The sequence below is a fragment of the Mytilus trossulus genome, chromosome 14 (genome assembly GCF_036588685.1).
Source record: "Mytilus trossulus isolate FHL-02 chromosome 14, PNRI_Mtr1.1.1.hap1, whole genome shotgun sequence".
Lineage (NCBI taxonomy): Eukaryota > Metazoa > Mollusca > Bivalvia > Mytilida > Mytilidae > Mytilus > Mytilus trossulus.
The window spans coordinates 5388550-5411897 of NC_086386.1; positions in this window are offsets into that span (position 1 = coordinate 5388550).

The window sequence follows — 23348 nt, forward strand, 5'->3', positions numbered from 1 at the left end:
GATTTAATGATATTTTTCTTTAAGTAATCATATATGATTCATTTCCGTACGATGTAAACAAATTGTTTTTTCTCCTTTAAATAGTTTATACATGCAGAACTTCAACCTGGAACTAGACTAGCGTTTATATCCTACAGCATCCGTTAACCTGTTGAATTACCCACTGCTTGTCAATAATATTCTTTCATTATCACAGTCTAAAACTTCCAAATATCTTTTTGACAAACATACTTGCTGAAACTGTTTTACAACTTCAATTCATTGTAGAAAACAGTTGACAATATTGATATTGTCACATTACTGTTATATCAAGGCAAATTTGCATATTGAAGTAATATTCATAACCATATTCAACAGTGTCTTAAAGTAAAATAAGGAATCCATGGTTTGTTTGTATTGTTAATTTGCTATCTATTTGATTTCAACATTGTATGCCCCATGTTTCCTTTGTATGACGTTTGTATTCTTTCAATATGGTAAAGAAGGCCTTATGCATTTCTAGCACTTCTAAAATGACCTTTTCTATTGTTTTTTTTCTTTAAATTCTACATTTACTTTGGTATTTCATTTGGTCTATTTCAGTGCAATATTGATGAATCTTATGTAGAAAACGGTATGCGTTTAGCTTTCGATATAATTAGCCTTCTATGATTTTTGTCTTGAAGCGAGTACCATCTTACGTGTTTTCATCGTCTAACGTTTCATTTTTCTCGAGTATGGTGGACTTTTCTTTTTATGGGATTTAGATACGAGTTCAGTAATTGTGTATAAAAATTTTGCTAATGTCAACTTTAACGGCATTGTATGTAACAAATTGCTGAAAGTACACACATGGGATTGTCAATTTGAAATCTGCATAGGAATGAAATTATAAAAGACATTTATCACTTCAAATGTAGAAAAATATCAAATCCTACTAATACCATTAGAATGAAGTTAATATTTTTGTTCTATAAATGCATTTGCATTTCCACTAATGTAATGCGCAAATGTGTTCATTCTTCCTCATTTGATACCAGTAACGTGCATGTGCTTTACAAAGTTAATGATTCATTGAATAATTTTAGATGTGCTATATGTTTTGATAGATTTATACAATAACTTTTTTTTTGCCAGGTTCTGACGTTTACAGTGTGACATGAGCACCACAGGTTAGCCTCTATTACACCATCTGTGTCTACATATAAGTCCCTTGTCTGTTCATGTGGTTGTCGAATCTTCATAAATTGACTTATTTCAATATGATAAATAATAAGCAATAACGGCTTACTTTGTTCTGATAAATGTATCCTTAGCTAACCTTAAATGAAAGACGTATGAACATAAACGTTTTGTTGAGCATTTTGTATTTAAAATAAGTTATATGTTGAAAAAAGAGGGACGAAAGATACCAAAGGGACAGTAAAACTCGTAAATCTAAAACAAACTGACAACGCCATGGCTAAAAATGAAAAAGACAAACAGAAAAACAATAGTACACATGACACAACATAGAAAAATAAAGAATAAACAACACGAACCCCACCAAAAACTAGGGGTGATCTCAGGTGCTCCGGAAGGGTAAGCAGATCCTGCTCCACATGTGGCACCCGTCGTGTTGCTTATGTGATTACAAATCCGGTAAATAGTCTAATTCGGTAGGTCAAATTCATGAATGGGAAGGGGATTGTAGTTACGACGTAAGGAACATATCCGATATCATTTGTATAACGGTTATTCCATAACGGTCAACCAACTCGTGATGGCGTCCGTAAAATTTACGAAGGGATGATTTCAACTTCACCATTTGGAACTCTTGGTTTAATAGCTTCCTTGTGAGCAGTAACCCTCTATCAAGAAAATCATGATAGGAAATGCAAGCACGGGAATATCGTATCAATTGGGAGATATATACCCCGTATGCAGGTGCTGCTGGAATGTTGCTACTTAGAAATGGAAAGTTCACAATTGGAAAGCTGAAATCATCTCTTTTGTCGTAAAGTTTTGTCTTCAACCGACCCTCATTGTCAATTTCTAGATGTAAGTCAAGATATGAAGCCGACTTAACTGTATCTGTAGTATCCTTTATCTCCAATTCGATGGGATAGATGCGATCCACATAGTCACCAAATTTTGAATTGTTTAGTGAAAGAACGTCATCTATATAGCGGAAAGTAGAGTTAAAGGATATTGCTAACTTCTTATCTTTCTTCCTAAGAAGTTCCTGCATGAAGTCAGCCTCATAATAATAAAGAAACAAGTCAGCATGTAGAGGGGCACAGTTTAAAAGTTCATTGTTTAAAGATATGAACATGATTAAAGGTGGTAATGAGTTTTTCTAACATGATTAAAAAACTGATGAATGCTACTGTATTAGAACAAAATAAAAATGCATAAATCATTGACCAGTTTTAGGAAAAGAAAAGTAACCAACACTAACAAAAATATGCTATGTTTGACCGACACACGAATATACAGTTCAAACTATTGAATAGCTGTCAATATCTGGCACGATTTCCGACTCACCTGAAATATTTAAAAGAAAGTTTTGTTAAAAGACACATTACAACTTTAGGTTTCAAAATAAGTTAATGTACCAAGAACTTTCTTCTGTCCGTAATTACAGTATCACTAAGGAAGTGAGATAAAGGCACATGTATATCATCTGTCTAATCTCAACTTTGAACATCAAGCGAAAGAATTTCATAATTGCATCTTATAATTTGTACTCCTAAACTGAATGAACTTTCCTCGTCACTACAACATCTGAGGACTATAGCGGAAATAATTGTACACGTTATTCCAATTATTTGTCATTACTTCGGAACATATCGATACTTTTACATTAGCATTACAGAAAATTGTAAGTGATTAAGAAATGCTTAACCTGTCAATCACTTACTTTCTTAGATGTCTTGGTTCATCAGACAAAGACGTTAGACAGCTGAGAATGTTTCATGTTTTATGATCGTTTTAAATTCGTTCAAATTACAACATTATGTATAACGAACATTTTCTCGTCTAAAATGTGTATTCTCTGTGATTTATAATATGCAAAAACAAGGTGTTGTCTCGGTGTAACATTTCCGTAGGGAAAATGCATATAGTATTTGGAACATAATGTTTTATAGACTTATCGACAACTTAAGACAAAATGCAAACGCAATTGAAAAATACATACAAAAGAACTGTACCTCGGGAAAAGAAAAAAAACGCCAAACAAAATTAGAAAAATATAAGAATCCAATAATGAAAGTTAGAGCATCATAATAAAGGTGCTTAAAATTGACCCTAGAAAAAAAGTCAAGACAACAAATAAATACCAAGATTCAGACAATACTCATTTGGTCGGGAATGGATACATTATTTTCATAGTTGCTACTTCACTTGTATATATATCTATATCAATGGATATTATCTGCAGTTGTTTGAATTATTTGTTATTTCGTTTCGTATTAAATTATTTACGGAGTCTGTTAACGTGTATTATTGCAGTAAACATAAATATGCGACAGTGTCTAATATTTTATGAGATGATACGAAAGTAATCTGGCTATCTATGAGTTAATTTCTACATGTTTGCGTATAAGTATAACGATGTACTTCGCTAAAACGATTTATTCTTTAAAAAAAGACTAAAATCTCTAAAACACTCATCATTAAGTAGATCCTACGCAATGATACCATAACATGCATAAAAATGATAACTGCTATAATTAAAACATATCGAAATTTTAATGTTTTCATTTATGTGTTTCGTGTGGTAAGTTAAAACCACAAGCGATTATTTATATAAAGAAAAATATACTAATATAATAAAATGACGCTTTAGGATCATAAAGAAATATGACATGTGAATTCATTCGTTATATTAGATATGATACTTGTCATATCTCGAAAATTAACCGACATCTTGTATTACAAATATGCATTATGCATCATTTTAACATTATATATAAAAAAAATAACATTTGAAGTGCTCAAAAGTTAAATTTACCTAACGAATTAATATTGAAAACAAAAACAGCAAAAAAAAAAATGCTATTAGGTTTAGAAACACTGAAGAACACAGATTAAAATAAAATTGAGAATGGAAATGGGGAATGTGTCAAAGAGACAACAACCCGACCAAATAAAAAACCAAAACAACAGCAGAAGGTCACCAACAGGTCTTCAATGTAGCGAGAAATTCCCGCACCCGGAGGCGTCCTTCAGCTGGCCCCTAAACAAACATATACTAGTTCAGTGATAATGAACGCCATACTAATTTCCAAATTGTACACAAGAAACTCAAATTAAAATAATACAAGACTAACAAAGGCCAGAGGCTCCTGACTTGGGACAGGCGCAAAAATGCGGCGGGGTTAAACATGTTTGTGAGATCTCAACCCTCCCCCTATACCTCTAACCAATGTAGAAAAGTAAACGCATAACAATACGCACATTAAAATTCAGTTCAAGAGAAGTCCGAGTCTGATGTCAGAAGATGTAACGAAAGAGTATTTTCTATACAATTGATCTTGTACAAATAAAAACAAATCACCACAATCATTTGTACATTTGAATGCCAACTGTAAAAGTACTGCTCCTAGGGGCGTCTTGATTGACTAATAAGAATTGGATGAACTGTTGTTGTTGTTTTACAGAAAGTAAATATAATAGACCCTCCTCCCTAATTTATGTGATTGCCCGTTTTACCTGAATCTTGAATTTTGTAACACGGTCGATTATAGCGATTTGTCATTACTGAGTTTCTTACAAAACTTTATCAGTTGCTTATTGTACTTAAACATGCACTCACTTATATTCAACATGCTGCCTATATTGTCAATGAATAGCTTAAGACACATTTGTTCGCATGCGTAGAAAGGATAAAAAAGATTATTCTAATGCTGAATGTTTTATTGAAATCATGCATACGATTGAGAATGTTTTTGTTTTTTGTGTGTGGCTTGTTTTTCCATAACAAACCATCGGGAACTTGGATATCAACCCTTAATACCCATCATGATATATCAAAGGAAACTGAAAAATAATATCAAAACAAACAAATTTGCAATGAATATACAACAGCATTCTTACTGAAACAAGTGTTGCTTCGCTTCGCTTCTCGCCGACCCTTTCTTGTTTATTCTTATTGGCCACACCTTCGTTTTAAATTAAAAAAAACCTTAGTAAATATGTTACTTCACGTTTCATCATATAGTACATGTTTTTTATTACACAATTCAAAATTATTTATCCATCGGTCATATTGAACTTGCAATGAAGTTGAACAAAAGACATATTAAGATTGTTCAATACCTTGACCTGCAACTTAACATTGAGTATGTATGTCGGGGGAGGCAAATAAGATGATTTCTTTTTTCTCATCTCCAGAGCTTGCATTTATCATTGATATTTTTTATGAAAGGGTTTCTGATCAAAAGGTACGTAGCAATCGAACCTTTGACTATGAATAGGAAAGTTTCTTCAGTCATCTGTTGGGAACTCCTTTTATGGATTAAATGGTGCCATATTTACTATGAAGTTTCGATAAAACTTAAATCCTACAATGGCAATTTTATAGGCAGTATTGATTTCTTCTACAAGTCAAAAGACAGCCCAGTGCTGCACATATGTATATGCATCGACATTATGTACTACACTTTTTTCATGGTGGCTCTATCGATGTTGGTTTATACTGATTAATAACATCGAAATGCGACCGTGACTTCATCAGTTTTTTTTCATAATTTGAAACTTTAAAATATTATTTAGAATTAAGTAATAAGGAATCAGGAATAATGTGATATTTTCTATTCGAAAAAGAAACCCCCGTCAAAAATGAGGTGCACTTCTAAAATAATATTTTGAATAAAAAAACACAATACATTGGTTTTGAATACTGTAATCTATTCACAATTCTAGTCTTATACATTTGTAGACTGCAGTTCCCTGAAATAACAAATGTATCTATAAATAAGTGAAGTTGTTGTTAGCTGATTTTTAATTATTTTAATTAATTGTGCAGGCGTTATGACAGTGTGTATAATCTTTACGATAATTTAGGGACTGCTCAAAAACTAGTTTATACCCCATAAAACCTGGGACATAAAGTATTAGCCCAGATAAAACGTATCTGTTCGATGTCAAGCTATACAATGTATATAACCATACAAGTGTTTTTATGCATAAGAAGTCAATGGCCGTTATTTTTAATATTCCGGAATCTGTCTGACTTGTTGACCATTTAGATGCATATCAAAGCCACGAAAGACCGTGCAGACTGATTATATATCTTTGATTCATCGTTTCATTAATATAAATCGGTTATAATTGTAAATTAAGCTCTCCTGTTAATATGTCCATGTTAATACACCAGGGAAAAATATGGTAAAACTGAATACACAAAACATGTAACTATCAACTGATATAGTAGAAATAAAAAAACAGTTTAATTGAATACAAAAACATACAAACTTGGTCTATTTCTCAGAATCTAAATTGCTTCGTCAAAATTTTAATAGAAAATGATAAATATGTTGCTGTGTTATCAAACTGTATCTACACGAGTCTTAGATTATCTTCTCATGTTTGTGTAAAAAAATCATGACAAAACGTCAATGTTTTATTCAATTCATGAATATCTTTTATAGTTTATTATAAACAACGACAACCATCGAAACAGAAGCGCTCATAACTTGATTTGGTATAGAAATTCACCTTCTTATCAAAATTCATGCAATGAAAATGGTGATTTTGTATAGTTAAAGAATTAAAAACATCATGTTTTAAATGTCAGGTGTCCGAAGCGCGTTTCTTGGATTATCTTCATTCGGCATGCTTAAAGTCGAATACTTGAAAGCCAAGGACGTACAAGTGCCGAAATAGTTGAAAAGCTATATAACGAAAAAGAAACTACACATTACCAATGCATTTAAGATCAAATTTGCCAGAGTATAGGACAGAGGATATTATAACCTTAATCTCTTCATAATATCAACGAGTAATGAACAGGCATTATAGGAAAAATCATGTCAGAACCGCATAAAGACTAATAAGCTGATGATATCGTCGGTTCACCAACAAAGGTTGCACAAATGACAAATTGTGATCTAATTGATCGTTAAATATTTGTATCATTGTATATAACCTAAATATGTATGAGGGGCTATACCACAACTACTGTATTTTGCACCGAACGTATCTGCATTTTAAGCAGTTGGTTCAAATAAATGTAATCTGGTATAATCGAGTCTAACTTCAGATTGTAAAAATTTAATTGAACCACCGTTTTTTTAATTAAAGAAAAAAAAAAAATTCCATAGCATCCTTTTTTAAAAAAAATATTTCAACGTTAATACACCAGGGAAAACACAGAAAACGACCAACACATACAACAAACATTTAATAAAAAAAATACATGAATAGTAATGCATATTTGTTGTAGTTCTACACAATTATAAATTACTTCATCAAAAGTTTAAAAGCAAATAATGAATATGATGTCGAGTTATCGTTACGATCTACATGAATGTTGAATTATATTTATATCATGTTTTTATAATATAATCATGACAAAACGTCCATGGAACAATTTTCAATTCATTTTATGAATAACTGTTGTTCATTTGAAAATGCAATCATTGACATAGAATGCTTAAAAGTCTTTTTGTCATTGAAACTAACATTGTTGGAAAAACATAGCTAACTCGTGTAGCGACTACATGGACTTAGTACAATGAAAATTTTGATGTCAAGTATTCTATTTTTAGGACAGTTTCAGTTCCTCATTTAAGTTATTTTTTTAAACCATGGTTTTATTAATTGAAATACATAGCTATCTTATATCCCTTAAACGTATCTAAGATGTCAATCTACACAGTGTAGCTAACCATAATTAGAGCATTTGTTTGACAATAGACTAGTCATTGCAGTGTTTTTATATAAACGTTTGACCATTTAGATGCATATCAAAGCTAGGAAAGAACGTTCATATATTTTAATAAATGTAACATAGAATGGAAGGCAATTGTAATACATAACATTTGTATGTTATAACATCAGGAACGAATCTTAATTACAGGTTTACATTAAACAAAACTATTAAAATTATTTAAACTATAGTTAATGAGAAGAAGAGAGTTGAATTGAATTTGTAAAATGCTTATAATTTGAATTTGTAAAAACAAACTAAATTAATATTGATTGCTTTATCAAATTTTAATTGAAAATAAACATCACTGTTGTGTTATCATAAGCATCTGCATTGCTATGTTTTCTGTTATTACTGCAACCTGATACCTTTAATGAAACCACAGTGTTATAAATTTTAAATATTATAAAGGAATAGTTGCACAGACTTCTCTTATGTTGCTATTTCAATGTTGGTTCACGAGGGAATAATCATACATGCATGCACACAACAGAAAACGATGAAGAGATACAGTATAAATTAATAAAAAAAGAAATAATTGAATATCAAAATAATGCATATTTGTTGTATTTGTCAAAAATTATAAATTGCTTCATCAAAGTTTTAAAGGAAAATGATTAATATGCCGTCGTGTTATCGTTATGATCTACATGAGTGTTGAATTATCTTTATATCATGTTTATATAATACAAACGTGTCAGAACATCAATGAAACAAGTTTTCATTCAATTCCTGAATATCTATAGGTCATCTGAAAAGGCATTCATCGACACATATAACGCTTAAAACTAATTTTGTCATTGAAATGAGCATTGTCAATCCTCATGAATCGATCGAATTCGTACAATAAACAACGTGATGTTGAATATCAATAGGTTATATCTAAGTTACGATTCCCTTAAATCGTTTGGCTGTGAGGCTTTTTTAACTGGTGATGCTATGAAATTTTGAATCAAGATGAATGTTATATGGTTCCGTCTTTTATAAAAATTACACAAAAGAAGCTCGTGTCGTGCATACTGAATCGGGGTCAAACATTTTTTTGTATTAAAATGTATAGTGCTAGCAATTCATATGTGTATCTATTTCGGAATAAACGAGCAGACTTTAGAAGGAATCATTTTATTATTGTCAATTTATAACAAAAATTTAAATCTTTTGAATTTCCTATCAATAATTATGATTCTTAATTTTCTAGTTTTTCTTAATTCTGCCTTACCATTTTTAAGTTTTTCATATTTTAACTTTAATGTGCATTATTTATTCATGTTATTTAACAGATTTTGCTTAAGCTTTGACAAATTGTAATTCATATCGTTGATTATTTTACGATGTAATAAATGTATACGTTGAAGAGCTTGTTTTTAAGGTACAACTCGTAGAAATTTGCACATTTTATAAAATGATTCAAGAATGTCATCTTCACGGCCGAGTGTCTAAATCAATCGCTAATAATCGATTGATATTGATAATTTACCATAATTATAATGTATATAAGAAAGAATAACATGCAAGACAGGTACACCTGCATTAGGTTGAAGAATATAAAACATCAATTGTAAACTGTGGGATAGATCTGATAGATCTGATATGCTACTGTCTATAAAAAAAACGTCAATAATTTGTTGCAGAGCACATGGAAGTCACCCTAAACAGACGATCAGATTTAACGTCCCGTTTCTTCTAGAAAGTAGTTACGAATCATACATCCCGCACAGTCAAACGGTAATCTTGCTTTGTCAGGAATATGACAGTTGTTGTTTATTCGTTTAATTTTTTTTATCCTTTGATTTTGGCATTTGATAAGGGACTTTCCGTTTTGAATTTTCCACGGAGTTCAGTAGTTTTGTGATTTTACTTTTTGTTTTGTAATTGTTTGATGTTTGACTGGGTGAATACCAAGCCACATTACAATACTTCTGTTACCCTTGGACTGACAAAATGTGGAAAAGTTTATAATAACAATTAATTATTTCATTTGCACATATGAAATGTATACATGTTGATAAAACCCATGTTGTGTTTACACTTCTCGGATATTCACTTAAGTGGAATGGTTTACAACCTATCTAAACAAGTTCAATCCACCATTACCTACATGATAAAATTAGAGAATCAAGTCTGAATATGACAGTTTGTTTCCGTTCGTTTGGTGTGTTTGAGCATTTGAGTTTCTTTGGTATTTTTGGTAATTTACTTTTTAATATTTACAATTACATATCATAGACAAAAGTTATATAACGAAATATAAATTGTACCTATCTCTAGAAAATGTTGCAACAGAGGACAACTTAAGTTAGTAACTCCTTAAATGCAGGATTTTTCTGTCACGTTTAATACATTTTAACATCATCATTGGCTTAAGAGACTTGTGAAATTCCCAGCTCCAGATCTGCTATCTTACATTGTCTGTTGTGTTAATTTAACGCTTATAATTGTACAAGAATTTCCACTTAAAGCTTTATGCTGTCTGTATTATCGATAGTTCTTTTGTTCATATCTCCCAGGTATACGTATTCAATGATATAATAGAATAATGATATCTGTCATTGTATTTCTATTGTAATGAACACACAGAGGAATATTGTGTTCAGAAATTTTCACCGAATTTAAAATATGGTAAAACATTCTTAGTTGGTTTTAAGATTTCGACGACTCATCTGTATTTCCTGTAATAAAGTACATATCAGGCAACTTTGTTTGGCTTTATAAATATTCCGATTTGAGCGTCACTGATGAGTCTTGTGTAGACGAAACGCGCGTCTGGCGTACTAAATTATAATCCTGGTACTTTTGATAACTATTAGGCAAGGTGCGCGTAGTGAGAGTCAACATGTAGCTGCCTTACATAGACAACAACTGTTCAGTGTCCTTTAATATCAGCTGTACATGTACGAAGCTTAGAAACAGTTGTAATTCGAGCCTTAGCGAGCTATTACCTCCTGTTTCGATTGTCTTCATCATGCAATTAATTTTGTATATTGATCAATATTATTTTGTGCCTTGAAAGAAACTAAACTCACATTTTGTGCATTTATTTTCGATTTGCAATCTCTTGAGGCCCGCCTAGTAATATTAAAATCACACATTCAATTTTATCATAGGTATAAGGACATCATTCGTAAATATAAGTCAACATGCAGACGTCTTTAACGTTCAGGTATTTCACATCCATTTTTTTATGGAAATATTCGATATAAAGCACAAAGGTGTCAGTATTCACCTCAGAAACTAACAAAACCTTTGAATAGACTTATTAAGAAGGGATATAGCTACGAAACTGTTGTCAAGTCATTAGAGATTGCATATTTTGGAGTTAATATTGATTCACTTATAGGGTCTTTGCATCGGAACTAAACACATTTATTCAAAAACAAGTTGTTGGCATGACACGGGTTATGTTCTTCTCATATATGTTATAATGGTATGATACTAAACCCCTAACGGCAAGGATTGTGCCTGATGTTCATATGATGAAATCCTCATCTTTTAGTCAGTTTAATTGAAGTCTGGAGCTTGCATGTCAGTTAACTGCTCGTATTCTGTTGTTATTTATGTATAATTGTCATTTTGTTAATTTTCTTTGGTTACATCTTCTGACATCAGACTCGGACTTCTCTTGAACTGACTTTTAATGTGCGTATTGTTATGCGTTTACTTTTCTACATTGGCTAGAGGTAAAGGGGGAGGGTTTAGATCTCACAAACATGTTTAACCCCGCCGCATTTTTGCGCCTGTCTTAAGTCAGGAGCCTCTGGCCTTTGTTAATCTTGTATTATTTTATTTCAGTTTCTTGTGTACAATTTGGAATTTAGTATGGCGTTCATTATCACTGAACTAGTATGTAGCTGTTTATGGGCCAACTGAAGGACGACTCCGGGTGCTGGAATTCTCGCTACATTGAAAACCTGTTGGTGACCTTCTGCTGTTGTTTTTTTCTATGGTCGGTTTTTTTTTCTTTCACATATTCCCCATTTCCATTCTCAATTTTAATTAACTGTTTACAAAATTTTGAATATTTTAAATACTAAGGCTTTTCTACCTCAGGCATAGATTACCTTAGCTGGATTTGGCAAAACTGTTAAGAATTTTGGTCCTCAATGCTCTTCAACTTCGTACCCGAGTGTCACTGATGAATTTTCTGTAGACGAAACGCGCGTCTGGCGTATATACAAAATTTAGTCCTGGTATCTATGATGAGTTGATTCACATGTAGACGGGTGTGCAAATAAATAATCTTGAATAGTCAACAATGAAATATCGCTCAATGTGAATTATTATCTGTTGTAACATAATAACTATTTTCAACAGTAAAAACAAATTACAGAGCATTGTCCAATTTGAAAAAAAGAAATGTACAAGTTGTCCTACGCACCAGAATTTTTAACTGATCTTGACGTTCACTAAAAATTCATTGTGGAATTGACATGGTAGATTTTGTTACACATGTACACATTCAAGTTTTGAAATTGATGATTGTCGTCGTATACAATAATGCTGTTTATGTTTGTCTGTTACCAGAACATTGGTTTAATTCTTATTGCTCTAATGAAATATTTGAAAACAAACAGAACGTATGAAAGTAATCATTAATTCGCATAAGGTAAAACGATACGTCATTTGAAGTCGACTGCAATACACATTCTAAGTTCACGCAGGTTCACACAACATTCGTCAACAGCAATATATAAACGTAGTCCGGCAGTGGGCGGAGATTTAAAGCGATATCTGTATTGTACAAGATACAGTATAGCGATATCTGTAGGGCTGTATCTGTATAGTAAGACACACAAATTCAGGATAAATATGTATCTTTCTGTAGCAGTCAAGATTTTTATATATTTTTTCCGGTATGACAAACATTTCTGAATAAACGTTACCAGTATTACTTGCCTTTACTGTATATTTCAGCATGTGTTATTTAAGGAACGGGCGTCGATTAGATACCGCATCGGGTTTCTTCATTCTAAAGTCTATTTGACGTTTCCCCCTTTTTTGTGATGGTGTTGTCAGGCTTTCTTTGAATTATTGTTTTGAATTGCCAGCGTTGGTATCTTCGTTACTTGTTTATTTGAACTTGAACTAACGTAATTGTATACCTTTTCGGGAAGCGCTCAGAGCTGAGACCAAAAATGCAGTTATTAATATGTGTAACATTTATCAAAATTATTAATATTTGTTTATCCATCGCGTTTGATAAACTATATTAATTAAAATAATGATTGGAAATTGAATCCCAGTCGAGTAATAACTTAAATCAGTATTTTCTATAACTTTACTGGATACCTCAATGTATATGTTGACTTTCACAACATAAAATTAATTGTATAATGATTCAAAGCATTCGATCCCATAGAGGTAGATATTAGTCGATGGTTTGTCACCTGCAGTGCATAATTTACTCATAATTGATGAGTATTTGATAAATATTGTATCAGCACAATTTATGTATGCCTTTGTCAATAATTGATTCAATGTAAATGACAAAACCGAGTAGATAAAATAGAAGAAATTATATATAAATATATGGTTGTAGTTACATATTTAATATTACAGTTAAGATAACAAATGCATGTCACAGTAGAGGTACATGTATATGTAGTAGGAACATATATTATATACTTGCTTTGAAGCCTGTTGTTTGTTTTTTTGTGATTTATTAGTGTTTAACGGAACCTTCGAAATGAAAGCAATATTTTGCAATGATAGAAACACGTGTGCTTAAGTCCAACATTAAGAAAAAAAATATTGATTATCTTATAAAGAATTTCGAAAATGTTTTCTGCATCATAAACTTGTAAGATGTATTTTAAAACAGCCGTAAGTGTAGAAAAAAACTTGTTAATACCACGATTTCCTGGAAATCCAACTATTTGTACTATTGTTTATATACATAGCAATGATATTTTTTTTAAATATAAAAAAGAAGATGTGGTATGATTGCAAATGAGTCAACTGTCCACAAGAAACCAAAACCAAAACCAGACATTAACAGTTATAGATCACCATACGGCCTTCAACAATGATCAAAGCCCATACCAGTATTAATAATAATAGCCATTTTGAGGGTTATTACTTTTATTTAACTGTCTTACTCAGTTGTTGTTATTGTTGGATGCTGAATATCATACTTAGTTTTTCGTTTGTTGTATTGTTCAAACATCAGGCTGTTGGTTTCGTGATGTGTGCATGTTTTCTGAGTGCCTTTTAACGCTTTCTTTACGTTATGGCTTTTGAAACCTGTTGAAGGCAAATGAGGACATTTAGTGTCTTAAGTGTACATTATTTTGTCTCAGGTGGAAATTTGTCTATTCAAAATCATAATGAGTAATTCGGATTGCGCGTGTCAAAATGAATACGTAGTCACGTCATTGGTTGGATTGTTATTTGTAATGATTTTATTTACAACGTTTTGGTGTACTCTTTAAAAGCAGGATCTACTTTTGAAAACAGGATCTACACATGTAACATGCATTATATATAGATTAGACCGTTGGTTTTCTCGTTTGAATGGTTTTACACTAGTAATTTTGGGGCCCTTTATAGCTTGTTGTTCGGTGTGAGCCAAGGCTCCGTGTTGAAGGCCGTACTTTAACCTATAATGGTTTAATTTTTAAATTGTTATTTGGATGGAGAGTTGTCTCATTGGCACTCACACCACATCTTCCTATATCTATTAGAACCTGTTTTTTGATAGAATGCTGGATATTGATATCTAAAACATTTGGTATGTGTGATGGAAGAAAACAGGCTTTTGTGTAGTAAGGCATCGGGAATTTATGATCACTTATGATACAAAAAAAAAGTTGTTTATTATATTGCTTAACCCAATGCTATTTCTCTTGGGATTATGTTTAGGAAATAAATTATGGTATAACTAGTCTTATTAATTAATCGTCTTTGATATTATTTCCAAGACAGATGCTACTTCTTGATATTTCCAGGCTAAAGTACACAGTTGTTTGTCTTGTCTTTTTGTTCGTTGTTTTTTTGCTATGACCTTGTCAGTTTTTGCTATGACCTTGTCAGTTTGTAGTCTACTTTAAGTTCGAATATCCCTTTGGTATCATCCAGCTTAGAATTAAAATTTATATAAATGAAACGAAATGAAAGCCTTCATCTGCGCTACTATAGATTGGAAATTAAATATTGCATGTTTATTTACAACTGACATTTTGTGAAGTCATAAATTCATATAAAAGTTCACCACCATCGGTTAGTAATAATATTAGAGGTTTTGTTAGATTGCAGTACACTTATCCATTGACGTATATATATACAAATGCAACATTTCGGGTTTTTTTTCATACAAAATGTAACAATGTCAATGACCTTGACTGGAAATTAATGTAAATTATTCATTTGTATTATGAAAATAACTTTTTCTGGTCTGACCATAAACATTTGCAATTGATGTATTTGCAAATAACATAAAATTGTTAGCTTCTATCAAGATAGAATATTAAAGTGTGATGTGTTTCTAAAAGTGGCCGTAGGTGTATTATACCGTGACGTTAATACACTTGTACGTTATTAATGTCACCAACACATGCACAAATGCGAGGGTGTATAAAAGGAATAACCTTGCAGCTACTCTTGCAGGTACACAGATGACAGTTGTGATGATTAGATTAACAGAAATATCAATCAGATTCCTCATGTAGGTGTTATTATATTTTGTAATGTCGCCATTGTCAGAACAGCTGGGGAAAACCTCTTAACCCGCGGTGCATGTAAAACATCAAAATTGGCTCAAAATCTTATTTTTATGAAGAATTAGAAATATGAAGTATTGTTAAGAGTGTTTGGTGTTTAACAATATCGTTGTTTTTTATATGCCTCTCACTTTATGCAGCCGCTTAGATATACCAGTTACTCGACGCAGTCATACTGTTTAAACCTGTCACTAAAGGTAGCCATTTGGAATATGTATGTTACATCAGGCAACCGTTCTGAATATACCTGCCACACAACTCAGGACAGCCTTTAAAAATATGTATGTCGCTCCAGGCGTCTGTTCTGAATATTCCTGTCGCTCACGAAAGCCTTTAAGAATATGTATGTCGCTCCAGGCGGCCGTTCTGAATAAACCTGCCACTCACGACAGTTTAAAGTTAATAATATGTATGATACTCCAGACGGCCGTTTTGAATATACCTGCCACTCACGACAGCCTTAGGAATATGTATGATACTTCAGGCAATCGTACTGAATAAACCTGCAACTTACGAAATCCTTTAAAAATATGTATGATACTCAAGGCGGCCGTTCTGAATATACCTGCCACTCAAGACAGCCTAAAGTTAAGAACATGTATGATACTCCAGGCAAACGTTCTAAATATACCTGCAACTTACGAAATCCACTAAAAATATGTATGATACTCCAGTCGGCCGTTCTGAATATACCTGCCACTCAAGACAGCCTAAAGTTAAGAATATGTATGATACTCCAGGCGGTCGTTCCGATAATACCTTTCACTCGCAGTAGCCTTTAAGAATGGGTACGTGACTTCAAGCATCCGCTATGTTCAAAAGTCATGAAATACAATGACTTAAAAAAAAGTAGCTTATTTGTTATAATATATTTGGACTTATCAATGGTTTCAAAATTTTCAACTGATGGTGTTCACATTTAGCCATTTGAAAGGGTGGCCAGAAATATCATGCTCAAAGTTGTAAGTAAAAAAGAACTCAGAGTAAAATTTAAGCTTAAAATCCTTGACGAGTACATGAATATAAAAAGACACCACAGCCCAAAACTGAAGTCTTTTAGTTGTATTTTTGTCTACTTGTATGTTCTTCAATGTTAGTTTATAACATACTATAAAACGTCCGTCCACCTTACAATTTTTTTTTTTATTAAACTATTAACAATTCATGAGCTTGCTATAATGTATCAACACTTCGTGTGTATTTCTAGACCAGACGCCATCTACATATCCATCGCAATGACCTTCGAAGACCTTCGACAATTATCATATGGCCCTATGTAAACATAAAAAAATGATAAAAGTAGATAAAATCAAGTGCAATCTGATTGTTTCCAGGTCGGTTTCTTTCCTAATATACATTTTAAAATATGTGTAATCTTCTTTATGTGCCGGATCATCCAACGCAATAGCAAGTTTTCTCCCTTGTTTTACTTTTCGATGTTAAGATACTTTATTTTAAATGTATAAACGTGATACATACTGTCTACCATATGCTTAAAATATGCACGTTAAGTTCAAACTAAAGGAGTATTGATTGAAATTGGTTGAATTATTGATTTGCACGACAACGATATACAAGTGAGTTTTTTTCATTAATAGAACTAAACTGACTTCTAATAGCGAACTATATTTTTTGCTGTTGTCCGCTTTGATAAATGTTTGCCACAATACGATTGTAATTTATGCTTTTGTCGAATGGATACCTATTGCTTCCTTAACATCAAGTGATATTTTATGGACTGCTTCAAGGGTATCAATGATAGCAGTATAGGAAAAAAGTAAAATTACAAAAATACTGACTTTAGAGGAAAATCAATTCGGAAAGTCCATAATCACATGGCAAAATCAAACAACAAAACGCATAAAAAACGAATGGACAAAAACTGTCATATTCCTGACTTGGTACCGGCATTTACAAATGTAAAAATGGTGGATAAATTATGGTTTTATAGCGCTAACTCACTCACTTAAATGACAGTCTCATCAAATTTCGTTATATTTACATTGATGCGTTAAATATAGAAACACAATAAATAAAATAGTCAAAATATGGGTACATCAGTCATCATCGTATAACAATTTTAAAAGGAACAATTTAACAGTTCTGAACACAAAAACATCTACTATCTTAAAAAAGCGTACAATGATGTAATTTATGAGTGGCCGTTCGTGTCATTTGCGCGAGATTCTAACGCGTTATTTTGTTAAACTAACGCGTTTTTATGTTAAACTAACGCGTTATTTTGCTAAAATAACGCGTTATTTCTTCATTTTAATGCGTTATTATACAAATCTATCGCGATATTTCATTTTTGCTTTTACTTTAAAATATTATCAAACTAACGCGTTAGTTTTCACTATTAACGCGATATTTATGAAAACTATCGCGATAATACGGAAATAAGCATCAGCCAATGAGAGATTTTGTTACTTCTATGTTTTGGAATTAATGCAAAATAGCTGGAATCCACGGAGACCGAAATAAGTTTTTACAAAGAATTAAAGAGACAGTCGATTATTGCTTGAGATTGGGATCATCAGATATTTTAGAGACAGACAATCTAACCAACATTAACTTCAGGTCAAAATTTGAATAATTTTAATTGATTTCATCGAAAAAACAATAGTTTGATGTGTAATATCCCTTCGTCCGGCAGTGCATTCGGCTCAGTGGTTGGGGGTTAGGGTCTGCTAACAGTTAACTAATAATAATAATCAATTTGTCTCCTGGAATAAAATCTTGTGTTCATATTTTTGATCATACCCTTAAACTCATTCTGTTATATAATTCAGAGGTATGGGGAGGTTATATTGTTTCTTGTAATAAATTACAGTCTTCCTTATTTAATCTTGAATTTTTTTTTAAAAATCTTAAGTAAGAGAGTCTCCATCTTAAATTTTCTAACTTTATACTTGGTGTACACAAAAGGAGTGTCAATTTTGCTGTATTATCAGAACTGGGGCGTCTCCCCTTACATACATTATGATATTGTAAAGTCAATTGTAAAATACTGGTATAGATTTGAAAATCTTACAACTGAATTCAGTCTATTGAAAGATGCTTATAATTGCAGCCAAGAGCTTCAAAAATCTAACATAACTTCTTGTTTCTCATTTGCTAAAAAAGTATTAGAAGTTTTTGAAATTTAATAAACAAGAAGTGAAACATTTCGGACAACATACATTTTTGAACATATCTAGCAAATTAATTCACACTAAATATATAAGCAATTGATATGCTAGCCAAAATAAAGCTTCTGATGGAAAAATGTTAAATTATGTGAAATATAAGCAGAATTTTGGTTATGAAAATTATCTTTCTTTAATTAAGGACTTTGATTTTAGAAGATCTATATGCAAATTTCGTATTTCTGCTCATAAGCTTCAAATTGAAGTTGGACGTTTTTCAAATATTCCACGAAATGGAAGAATTTTCTAAATATGCTCCTCTGGCTGTGTTGAAGATGAATAGATATAGGAAGATGTGGTGTGAGTGCCAATGAGACAACTCTCGAAATCCATTTTTTAACTAAATGTGAACATTTTAAATCAGATAAAGATGCTCTCTTTGAATTTGTTTGCCAAAGAATTTCAATTTTTTCTATACTTGATAATCAGCATAAATTTATTTATTTATTAAACTGTGGAGACAATCAGGTCCTTAATGATGTTGGTAAATTTATTAAAGTGAATATGAGTTAGTAAGTGTATTGTTACTGTATGTAAAAAAAATGTTTGTATCTATGTATCTATGCAAATCAATTATCTTTTTCCTTATTTTTGTATTCTCTGTATGCCCCTTTTGGGCCCTTAATTGGAAATAAAATATGTTCTGTTCTGTTATGTTCTGTTAATGTTATCTCCCTTGTCTCTTCAGATTCAATCTAGAACCGTGCTTGTGATTGGTTAACATCATTGTACAAATATCAAAAATTAACGCGTTAATTCCAATAATATATCGCGATAGATTACATTTGTACAATATAAACAAGTATCGCGATAGTTTTGTATAATAACGCGTTAAAATGAAGAAATAACGCGTTAGTTTAGCAAAATAACGCGTTAGTTGTACAAAATAACGCGTTAGTTTAACAAAATAACGCGTTAGTCGTTAGAATATCGCGCAAATGACACTAACGCGTTATTTTGTTAAACTAACGCGTTATTATGTTAAACTAACGCGTTATTTTGCTAAAATAACGCGTTCTTTCTTCATTTTAACGCGTTATTATACAAATCTATCGCGATATTTCATTTTTGCTTTTACTTTAAAATATTATCAAACTAACGCGTTAGTTTTCACTATTAACGCGATAGTTATGAAAACTATCGCGATAATACGGAAATAAGCATCAGCCAATGAGAGATTTTGTTACTTCTATGTTTTGGAATTAATGTAAAATAGCTGGAATCCACGGAGACCGAAATAAGTTTTTACAAAGAATTAAAGAGACAGTCGATTATTGCTTGAGATTGGGATCATCAGATATTTTAGAGACAGACAATCTAACCAACATTAACTTCAGGTCAAAATTTGAATAATTCTAATTGATTTCATCGAAAAAACAATAGTTTGAGGTGTAATATCCCTTCGTCCGGCAGTGCATTCGGCTCCGTGGGTGGGGGTTAGGGTCTGCTAACAGTTAACTAATAATAATAATCAATTTGTCTCCTGAAATAAAATCTTGTGTTCATATTTTTGATCATACCCTTAAACTCATTCTGTTATATAATTCAGAGGTATGGGGAGGTTATATAGTAATTTGCCAATGTGAAGACTTTTCATCAGACACTACATAACGTGAATGCAAGCAACAGTTTACTACTGTCTTCTTGGAATTCTCATGTTTTGTTAAAATTGATGTCTCATGCATTGTTCTTGTCATTTCGTCCACACCTATAACTGATTAGAAGGTCATGATTATAAATACTAAAATGATCAATGCGTTGTTGTTAATCATAAACAAAACATATCTTAATTAACCTTTCGCAATTTCTGCGTCTTATCGATAACTATTCGTATATGTGCATGTAAACACCATCTTGATCTTAAATTGTCAGTAAATCAGTCGTTACAAAATGTATGTGTTATAACTCTCGTATACAATATGAAATTCTGCCATTTTTTCACCATTGGCTGTTTGTAATTTATAGCATTGGAGTATTTTCTACAAAGTAATTGAATTTCAGTCTATCTTAAGATTTAAATTAGGTTGACAGAGGAAGAACATTCAATGTTGAGTCAGAGGATAAAATTATATAGAATAAAATGAAGTCAATTATACAGTCAATTCATCATAATATAACTTTATTTCAGTTTGTTTCCCTGAGGATGTATATTTAAAATTTGATATTGGCAAAATAATATGATAACTATAATTTCATTTGATGGTTATTTTAATTACTCTTTGGTGTTTTTGTACCTTTCTCTGTTAATTTATTACAAACTGAAAACAGATGTGTTGATGATAAATAATAAAATGTAATGCTTGCACCAATGTATTTTTTATGGAATCCCTATATTACAAGCTATAAAATGTCGTGACTACGGATAGTAGTAGGTAGTAGAGATATGTTATTGGTTTGGTCGTTTAGCCCTCCAACAATATTAAATGAGGCCATTTATATCGTCTTTGGTAATTTTTTCGTGTATTTTAAGCACGGACGAGAAAAAGAAATTGATCGACACATGGACAAATAATTTAGTTTTGGATGCAACGCGTCTTCTGATTGACTGACATTGTTTAGTTTACCAGCCCATAGACATAATTTAGTCATTATTTCTTTACAGACATAAAATATATTACAATCATTCCTTATATAAAATATAAAACTTCATTGACGATAGTCAGATTTTTTATGAAGTAATTGCAGTATTTGAAATAAAAGTTTTTGTAAGATGATTTTGTATCATGTCTGATATATTGATCGGTCAGTGTTTTAAATCATACTTGAATTAGTAAATGCTTGGAGATCATTGCTTCTCTTTTTTTAAAAGAAAAAGAAAAAAAAAAAACAATTACAGCTGTAATAAAAATGATAAACCAAAATAAGTATAAAATATCGAATGTAAATAATCAAAAATTGAATTGTCAAGATGCCCGTGCTCGAATCATACGAATAGTTAACATATCTATAACCGAACACCTAGGATGTTGTAACAGCTTCGTTTGTACACCATGCTTATGCAACATTTTGAAGAAGAATGGCAAAAGAGCCATAACTGTGAACTTATATTGCAACATTGTGAGCAGATTTTTGTTTTTAAAAAGAACGCTATTGACATAAATATAAAAATAAGTAACTATCTAAAATGATTTGCTGTTTTCTTTAGTGCACAAAAAAACTTTTTTTAAATCGCATAACAGATGTTTTATAACTTCATCGGTCTCTAGTACTGCTTAATAAAATGGCTGCTAGTATTTATGTGAAACTAATTTATCAAACATCGTAGTGTCCCTACTAGGTCGTCTCTAAATTAGCAAAATAGCTGCTGGAAATGTTGAAGATATGCTACTTCGTCTATCTGTTGTAATGTGATCAAAACTTGGCTGCAATGTTTGAAACTGAAATATTTTCCTATGAAATTGGTAGAAAAAAGTTTTCTTTGAAAAATACTTCAGATTTTTATGATACGCAGCACGGCAATACTGTGGAAAATCTTGTTTTTATTTTTTTTAATTCGCATATTCATTTTGAAATAAATGGGAGGCTAACTTAGTGGTTTGACTTCTTATTTCGATATGAAGATTTTGTAACGTTCGAAAATATCATTCCATGTGCAGTTCAGTTGAATATGATTCAAAAGTTGCATAGAATGTAATAATTTCCATATTGAGAGGACATTGAAGTGCATTCTGCTTGATTTTGAAATAAGTGTACATGTTCAACAAACGTAAACTATGCAGTATTTAGAAGTTTCCATTGCTTTCCTCCCGTTCATTTCAAAGGCAAAAAAATGATACTCAAATTAGACAGCTAATTTCATTAAAATCGTTTTAAAATACAATCTATGGCATGATATTCTGTAGGATAACTGAAAACTGCTTCGCCTATAACGTGTTTGGATAAAATGAAATAAAAACTTAATTATATATGTACTCATGTCAAACATTAACCATGATTTTCTTTTATATAATTATGTATATTTAGCCGATAAAATAAACTCATGTTGTTCAGACTACATATTTGAACTACTGTCGATCTACTGATTCATACTAGAGTTGTCCTTCTTCTCCCGCGATATATTACCGATTTTGTTTATAAGAACTGATGTATCATGTAGTAAATTAAACTTATTTTTGAAATAAAAAATACTATTGACACATAATTTCATAATATTTGATACACTATTACAACTCGTTTAAGTTAGTTTGTATTTGATATTAAACTTTAAATAGATGAATTTTATGAAATTGTGCTTTATTTTTTCCAAGCATACAGGAAAATATATTGTAGGATTTTTGACTGTTGCACGTCCTTGTATTTAATTTTATTATTAATTGAAAAACTATAACAATCCCTAGGCATCACCGTACTAGCTACTTATATTTCGTGAGTCTACAGGGAACAGACCCCACAAATCCATCATTGCTTTACATTTGTACACAACGTGTTTCACAACTCATCTGATATCTGCTTTTGTATATATACTACGTGGAAAGAAAGATAACTCATTTTCTAATAATGTTATATTGATGTTGAAACTCACACTTACGTTTTATTTTATTTTCAGTT